A 9,744-nucleotide genomic window follows, 5' to 3' on the forward strand; every position below is an offset into this window, starting at 1 on the left:
GCATGGAATCAATGTTGATGCTGTTGAAATTCTACAATTATTATCTAGTCTTGTGTATACATAATTTAGCCAAGGCTGTAAAGTCGACTCCGTGTTACAAATATGTTAGACCTATCACTTCTGCCACTAAATATCGCTTTATTAATAATATTCCTGATCAGTTTCATCTCCTCAGCACCCCAGATAGCTTAGAAGAACTTGATATTGCGACTCTCTTTTCCAGCATTTTAGACACAGCTGCTCCTTTGTGCTTAAAGAAGATTAAAGAAAATAGTCCATTGCCGTGGTACAACGAGCACACTCAGGCCCTTAAGAGAGCAGCCAGAAAAATGGAGCGCAACTGGAAGTTTTTTTCGCACTTCATGGAAAGAGAGCATGATTGCGTACAGATAGGCCTTAAAAGCTGCTAGATCTGCTTATTTTTCAACCCTGTTAGAAGAAAATAAACAAAACCCTAGGTATTTATTTGAAACAGTAGCTAAATTAACGAAAAATAAAGCTTCAACCCCAGACGTTTCTAAGCAGCACAGCAGTAATGACTTTATGAACTTCTTTACTTACAAAATTGATAATATCAGGGAGAAAATTTTAACTATGCAACCATCTACTACAGTATCGCATCAGGCAGTGCATTGTAGTCTCACTAAGGAAAAATTTTATTCATTCATTGCTATAGGAGAGGAAGAATTTTCTAAACTCGTTAAATCATCTAAATCGACAACATGTATGTTAGACCCTATACCGACTAAGTTATTGAAAGAGATGGTTCCAGGTGTCATAGATCCTCTTCTTAATATCATTAATTTATCTTTGTCATTAAGATACGGACCGAAAACTTTTAAGCTGGCTATGATTAAACCACTTGTTAAAAAAACACAACTCGATCCTACAGAATTAGTCAATTACAGGCCGATCTCGAATCTACCTTTTCTATACTATAAAAGGCAGTATCCTCACAACTATGTTCCTTTTCAAAAAGAAATGGTATCTGCGAGGATTTTCAGTCAGGATTTAGACCATAGGACTGAGACAGCTCTCATCAGAGTCACAAATGATTTGCTATTATCATCCTATCGTGGTTGTCTCTCTATTAGTGCTGCATTTGATACCATTGACCACAACATTCTTTTAAATATACTTGAAAATTATGTTGGCATTAGTGGAATTCCATTAGCATGGTTTAAATCATACTTATCTGACCGTTATCTGTTTGTAGCAGTAAACGAAGAGATGTCTTATCGATCAAAAGTTCAGTATGGAGTACCACAAGGCTCAGTACTAGGACCGTTGCTGTTCACTCTGTACGTGCTACCCTTAGGAGATATTATTAGGAGGCATGGCATTTGTTTGTTTTCACTGTTATGCTGATGATACTCAGCTCTATATTTCTTCACGCCCTGACGAAACTTACCAATTCACAAAATTAACGGAATGCATAGCTGATATAAAAAAACTGGATGACTAGTAATTTCCTACTACTTAATTCTGAAAAAACAGAGATTCTAATTATTGGACAAAAAACTTCCTCACATACTAACCAAGAATACTGTCTAACACTTGATGGGTGCTCTGTCAAGTCTTCGTCGTCGGTTAGGAACCTGGGTGTGCTCTTTGATACCAATCTTTCGTTTGAAAGTCACGTGTCTAGTATGTGTAAAACCGCATTTTTCCATTGTAAAAATATATCTAAATTACGTCATATGCTCTCAATGACAAAAGCAGAACAGTTAGTTCATGCGTTCATGACATCAAGGCTAGATTATTGTAATGCTATTATGGGTGCTTGCCCTTCACGCTTAATAAACAAATTACAGCTGATCCAAAACGCAGCAGCTCGAGTTCTTACCAGAACCAGGAAGTATGACCATATTAGCCCGGTTCTGTCAACACTGTATTGGCTCCCTATTAAACATCGTATACATTTTAAAATATTGCCGATTACTTTTACATAATTACGTTTTGCTTTCGTTAAATTTAACCGAATCTGTTGTTTAACTGATTGAATAGGCTATCTGTTTTTTTATCAGGCTATCTGGCAATTTTTTCGGTATTTCGGTATAGTTCGATATTTTACACTTAAAGCCCTGTTTTAAGATCATTTCTGATGAAATAGGACGGTTGAGATTGAAATTTGGACACATGCTGCTGGCCCGAGAATTTTCGGTTTCTGTGGACAAAAACTACGATAAAACCTGCTGGAAAGCATCTTTTGCTGCGATTTTTGTGTGAGCTTATCAGTGAACACCCCACTCTGTGAGTTTCACATCTTTGTAAACTAAAGTTTAATGCGTTTTAGGAAGGATTGTTCCAGTGCACCTATGCAACCATTATGGAGGTGGGGGGGGTGCAACCACAGAAAACGAAAATTCTCGGGCCAGCAGCATGTGTCCAAATTTCAATTTTAACTCTTCTATTTCATCAGAAACGATCTTAAAACAGGGCTTTAAGTGTAAAATACCGAACTTGTCCTTTAAAGGGGTCATATAATGGTACATGCACTTTTACAAGTTGATTGTACTGAAATGTGTGTTGGCAGTGCCTGTACACAAACATCATATAATGATAAAAATCCATCCAGTGGTTTTGATTTAATCTCCTTATATGTTTTCCCCTGCCTCAAATCGAGCCGTTCGTTTTTGTGACGTCAATAAAACGGACGCCCCTCCCACGATTGTTGATTGACGGGAGCGTTTCAACACAGACCCGCCCTCGCACATGAGGTAGCTGTCAATCATAGTCTGCGCGGCGCGGCGCGGACCGGCGCGGTCATTGTTGATGTGCCGGAGCACTGTCTATGAGCAGAATGGCGTCTAAGCGATTGTGGTGTTCTGTTCTTGGGTGTAATAACTAGGGGTGTAACGGTACATGTATTCGTATTGAACCGTTTCGGTTCGAGGCTTCCGGTTCGGTACGCATACAAACCGAACGATTCCTTGGACCATTTTTCCTGCCGACAAAATTCGCGCTGGCGCGATCACCACAACGTTGCGCAACATCAAATGGCAAACGTAATGAAACCGGAACGAAACTGCGCTATTGTGCTTCACGGATCGTTTATCAGTTCGGAGCAGCAACATCTGTGCAGCGCGAGCCGATCTCGATCAAGCGACACTGTTACAACACAGCGCTAAGAGATCCAGTAAAGAAAACATTTGAGTTCGCCACTGAAGTAATAACATCGCTGCGAGATCTAGTGAGAAGCATTCACATTTCTCCGTTATTAACCGTAGATCTCTATTAGATCAAACAGCGCTGACGTGGACACCAGGAGAAACATTGTGCCGTGAATGAACTAGTAATACTTTACGTCCACAGACCAGCAACATTCACCATGGATTTACAGTTTTTTTCAATTGCTTACACACTAAAATTAAAACAATCCCACTATTAGCAAAACCTTACACTCAAGGAGCAAAACACCAGTCTAGATTTGCACAATTGTAAGCACGTTGTCAGCTTCACCCTTTTTGCAAAACATTACACACAGTGATTTGTAAAACTCTACACACATTTTCACACCTTAGACACAGATAAGGATTGTGAGGTTACTTCCTTGTCATTACAAAGCCCCGGTTTGCCATTGACCACACTAATGAATGAATTGGATATGCATATCCATCAGGCGTGGAAGCACACATGTGCTAATTTGAAAACGCAGCACTCAGGTGTGCTATAAAAGGCAGCAGGTGAGTTCACCTGTCTTCAACAAAAATGGAAGGAGCTAGACGAAGAAGAAGAAGAAGAAGAAGAAGAAGAAGAAGAAGAAGAAGAAGAAGAAGAAGAAGAAGAAGAAGAAGAAGAAGAAGAAGAAGAAGAAGAAGAAGAAGAGTGAGAATAAAAGGGGGAGCTGAAAGAGGAGATGAAGGAGGTAGAGGAAGAGGAGAAGGAGGTAGAGGAAGAGGTGAACGAGGTAGAGGAGGAGGAGAAGGAGGTAGAGGAAGAGGTGAAGGAGGTAGAGGAAGAGGTGAAGGAGGTAGAGGAAGAGGTGAAGGAGGTAGAGGAGGAGGAGGAGAAGGAGGTAGAGGTGAAGGAGGTAGAGGAGGAGCCCCAGGTAGAGGAAGAGGAGAAGAAGGAGATAGAGGAAGAGGCTTAGGTAGAGGAAGAGGTGAAGGAGGTAGAGGAAGAGGTGAAGGGGGTAGAGGAGGAGCCCCAGGTAGAGGAAGAGGAGAAGAAGGAGATAGAGGAAGAGGCTTAGGTAGAGGAAGAGGTGAAGGAGGTAGAGGAAGAGGTGAAGGAGGTAGAGGAGGAGGCCCAGGTAGAGGAAAAGGAGAAGAAGGGGGTAGAGAAAGAGGCCTAGGTAGAGGAAGAGGTGAAGGAGGTAGAGGAGGAGGCCCAGGTAGAGGAAAAGGAGAAGAAGGGGATAGAGAAAGAGGCCTAGGTAGAGGAAGAGGTGAAGGAGGTAGAGGAAGAGGTGAAGGAGGTAGAGGAGGAGGCCCAGGTAGAGGAAGAGGAGAAGAAGGGGATAGAGGAAGAGGCCTAGGTAGAGGAAGAGGTAGAGAAGGACTTGTAGAGTTGATAGAACCTGAACAAAGAAGACGAGGACCAAATTTGACTCAAGAAATCCGTGCAACACTTATTGACCATGTTATCAACCATGGACTGACAACGATGGAAGCTGGACAAAGAGTTCAACCAAATCTCTGGTTGATACTGTAACTGAATAGTTACAGTATTCTTGTTGCTTTTACAGTAGTTTTTCTCCAGAGTCAAACTGTATGTACTTCATGCAGTAATTTTTATTTGTCTACAGATTTTATTTTTTTCATTGATTTCATTGTTGGTTGATTACTGTAACTGATTATGGTTAGAAATACTGTAAATAAATACTTGAAATATGAGTCTGCAGAAATCAGTGTTGTGCAGTGCTTGGCAAGTTTATAGTAGGCCTATTAGTGTACATTCTCCCTATATCTCAAACTAATCATGAAGAATGTTGTTTGTTTGTCACAATTTTTTTTCATCTAAATTATCCCTTACATAACAATGTCTGGCCAAAAATCTAGCACATGCTATTTCCTAAAAATAGTTTTTTTACAAATGTGTTTTTTATTTATCACAGCAGTGTGAAACTGGTTGCAATAGTGTCTGATCATTGAGGACTGTGTTGGTTAAATGAAAACTAATAGCATTTTCACAAATATGTGTATATCTTTTGTCTGAAGTGTGTATGTTTTGACAGAAGTGTGTCATTTTGCAAACAATCTAGGAATTATGCCAATTGAGTGTGGTGTTTGGATAATTGTGATTACATTTTGAAAAAAAGAACCCGGTTTTCAAAATTGCGTGTAAACAATTGAAAAAAACTGTAATATAGTAACACTAACTGTAACCAGTTTGGCTGGAATAGTGAAATGCTTTCAAGTACTTCACACATCTTTTTCCAGCACTTCAAAACTCAAATATTATATAAATAAATAGCCTATATGAAGAGTTCAGATGCAAAAGCCTCTATAGTGCCATTTGAAATTTTCTTCTAGAATTTAGAATGATCATTTTTATGAAGCTTGTACATTTAAGTTCAGTAATTTCACTCAAATGACAATTAATAGGCAATCTTCATTGCCATTTAAGTGAAATTACTGAACTTAAATATACAAGCTTGATAAAAATTCTAAGAAAATTTCAAATGGCTTTTGCATCTAAACTCTTCATATATTTAAATGTTATTTTTAATGTGATGACCAAAACATTATTTGTTCATCCTTCAAAGATGACCCCCATTTATAAACCTGAAAGTTTCAAGATGTAGGAAAACTCACTTATTTAAAAAACATTTTTTCTTTTAACAAATAGGAAATTTCTCTGGCATTTCTTACTTTTTGCTGTATCGAAAACGTACCGAACCGTGACTTTTAAAACCGAGGTACGTACCGAACCGTGATTTTTGTGTACCGTTACACCCCTAGTAATAACGAACACAGTCATTTTAATGTTCCTGAATCCGAACCGCTAAAGACGCAGTGGCTGAGTTTTGTTTTCGAAGGGAATATTACCCACGAGCAACGTCAATGCTTTCATGTTTGCGCGAATCATTTCACACACCAGACTGCTTTATAAACGAGGGTCAGTATAAAGCTGGATTTGCTAAGAAGCTTTGCTAAAAAGGATCGGTACCAGATATTCGTGTTCCTGCTGAACCTCCAGAAGAAGAACGGAAGTGAGTGAAACGTTTTATTAAACTTTATATTAATATATTAATCTTTGCAAATCGCTAGCTGCACGCTTCACAATGAATGCGTCTAAGGTTTACACTCAGTCAGGGTACATTACGGCATGTTTTCTATGTATGACGTTCTCAATATAATTCATAATTCCACGTTTATACTGAACAACGCGTTATGGTTATTGTGTTATTGTGTTACAAACGGTGTATGCACAGAACAGAGGGGCGGAGTGAGCAGTTGACTGAGTGATTCAATGGCCCATAGTAGGCCCATAGACATCTACCCTGTCCAAATACCCACACTTGCGTTCTTTGCACTTGACCACTTGTCTACTTACATGTCGTATTTCCTGTATTTGGCCCAATTGTTCAATTAGCTGTAAAGTAAGTGTGTATAAAACTTTTGATTACCTGATGGGACACACTTATAGCCTATAGTCTTGCAAAAAAATAATAATAATTTAATAAAAAAAAAAAAAATTTAAAACTTTGCATTTTAAAATAAACTTCTAAATGTCTGTTCAGTAATCACTATGTAACTAACAGAAGACACAATTTAAAAATTGTGGTGCTTCTAATTAAGTGATAAAAAGCAGTTGCAAATGTTGTACAATACACATGCCATAATCATATTTGCATCCATAAAATGTGCAACACTTTATGTTTTACCACCAAATTATATGTAATATCTAATTAATTAAAGCTGCAGTCCGCAGTTTTTCCTCTTTGTCGCCATCTCTGTTCGAAATCTGCAGTTGCAGTTATTCGCGGAATAATCAACATTACGTGTGTTGTGCCTCGACACAGCACAGCGCGGATGAATCCAATATTTGAGGAGAGTGTGCGGCTGTTAGTCACCGCGCCGGTGTGGATACTGTCATTCAAAATCACAGATTATTCTTTTTGGAAGTATGACCAACATAATAATTTTCACCGGAAAATGTCATCTGAACAAGTAAGTAACATCCACTTTTGTTCTGGTTCTGACATTGCAGTAAATCACGCTGATTAAATCTAACAATTGCTTATCATATCATGTCAAACCGTGCAAATTATACTTTGTTCTCAAATTGTTAATGTTCAACATCAGCATTGCGTGACTACATTAATGCCCTTCCGATATTTGTCCTTGTTTTCACATGGGTCCGGTTGCAGTCTCTTTTTTTTCTGCAGCCACTCCGAAGTCTTTTGCATTTTACAACGGGTGAATCTCTAGTTGTCACTGGTGATTGTCGTTTGAACCTTTCTGGATCCGCCATCAAATTAATACGTTTAATTATATCAAGTGCTGTAAGAAAAGGCTATAAATCTCCACCTCCAACATCCTCACACGCAACTAGCTGAGACATCTTGTTTATGTGTACAGATGTGACGTAATGACACAGACATGCTCGAATTTCCCGCGGAAATCCACCAGTACCACTGAAATTAAAAACATTATTACAACCTTACTGTTTCGAATCGAGCTAATGCCGAGTTCAGACTGCACGATTTTCAAAATAATCGGGTCACTGTTGTTTTCACACTGCATGACTATCTGGGGTAACGTTCAGTTGCTGCTGTGTTCACACTGCACGATGGATCGGCGACAGGAGGTTTCACACTGCATGACTTTACAAAATCGCCGACAACTTCTGCCTGGTCCGCAAACTACGTTTCACAACCAAACAAACGCGAGAAGTGATAGGAAATAACGGAAGATCACGCGTGCGTGAGACCGGAGTTCTCGCGCGACACTGAATTTGTTATTAAAAATGATAGCCTACAAATTGTCTGTGCACTGATTTGTAGCGAAAATGAAAAATAAAAAAACAGTTTATGCAGGAAATGGTTGGGAAGACGAGGGGAGCAAGGAACTGTGTTTTGCAAAGAGAGTTGGGGGTAAATAAATAATTTTGCAAATGTCCTGCTGTTGCTGCTGGTCATGCAAATGTTTGTGCTTTGTTTCTGTTTGATATAATTGTAAATATAGGCCTATCTATTAAAATACTGATATTCTGGTCTATAACTCCTCCCCCTCCTCCCTGTATCTTGCTCTCTCATTGGCTGTCGGTCATCGCCGATGTAGTTTTCAGTCAGAACACATTCACACAGCAGGATTGTGAATCGCCGACAGGTCCAGATATTTAGCATGCCAAATATCTCACGGGCGTCGGCGACTCGTCGGCGATTCTCTCAGATCGCGTCTTTGCTCATTCACACTGTGTGATTGTCACTCGCGTGAACGAGCACCGATTTGCCTGTGATTTCGGGCATTTGTCGGCGATTTCTCAAAACCTGTCGGCGAGCCAAAATCGGGGCTAAAATCGTGCAGTCTGAACTCGGCATAAGGCAAGCAGATTGAGTCTTGGGCTATTTTGTCCGTTTTTGAGAATTTTTTATTTTTTATTTTGCGACATAAACAAATGTTTACCATACCAATGTTTGGTATCATTTTTTTCAGCACAACATCACCTATATGACCAGACAATTAGTTTTTCACTTTGATGTACTGTATCAACATACTGGACCCAAAATCACACAAAATCCGGTAACACTTTAGAATAATGGTCCGTAGTTAACAAGTAGCTATGCAGGAAGTAATAGGTAGTACTGCATTAACACCGAACTTAATACTATTAACTAATATGGAAGCAATATTAACTAAGCAGTAAGTAATATCTAATTTAGTACAAAGGTAGTTCCTTGGTAGGTATTTGATTATTACTAAAGAAATATACTCTCATTGAGAACTACTTGTGAACTAAGAAAGAATAACCAATTAATTACTAATCACAAAAGTAACATGTCTAAAAAGTGAACAATTGTGTTGTTGTTTTTTACTCTTAACATGGTCATAACATTTCAGAAGCTTGTGCCTCAAATGGGTTCTTTGTGGAAACCAGTTTATGAATATTATATCCCCCCATATACATTAGCTACAGGTTGAGATTGTGACTACTACTCTTACCAAAGGATGGACGTATGTTCTCTGTTTAATTCAAACTTAAACATAGAATAATACTAATAATGATAATATGTTTAAAAATTTTAATAATTAGGAAGTGATGCTGACATGATTGGATTAGTTCACTATTATGAGCTCTTTTGAGTGTCAGTTCAATATGTCTCAGACTCCAACGACCTACCTTTATGTTACAGTAGCCGCCTGAGGAGGATTTCTCATTAGGATATAAACATTGATGTTCTCTTGTCAAAAACAATTTGCATCCTTAATGAAGAAATTTCCTGCATTTATGTTGCGATAATCGCAAAACCACATCTTCCAGATTACAATGTTTGTTTGAATATTACTAGTGCCTCACAGAAATGTATGCCTGTACAGTATGTGTCAAATATAAAATTAAATAACTTGTATTACTTGTGAAAAACATGCTAACTCCTCACTAATTACTCAAGCGTTACCTTGTCATCCCACAGGAACTACTAGTGATGTGGCCCATTATTTCAAAGTGTAAAACATGCTAACTCCTCACTAATTACCCAAGCGTTACCGTCATCCCGCAAGAACTAGTGATGTGGCCCATTATTTTAAAGTGTAAAACATGTTAACTCCTCACTAATTAACTCAAGCATTACCT

Source organism: Rhinichthys klamathensis, unplaced genomic scaffold, assembly GCF_029890125.1.
Source record: "Rhinichthys klamathensis goyatoka isolate OS25496 unplaced genomic scaffold, OSU_Roscu_1.1 h1tg000259l_1, whole genome shotgun sequence".
Classification (NCBI taxonomy): Eukaryota; Metazoa; Chordata; class Actinopteri; order Cypriniformes; family Leuciscidae; genus Rhinichthys; species Rhinichthys klamathensis.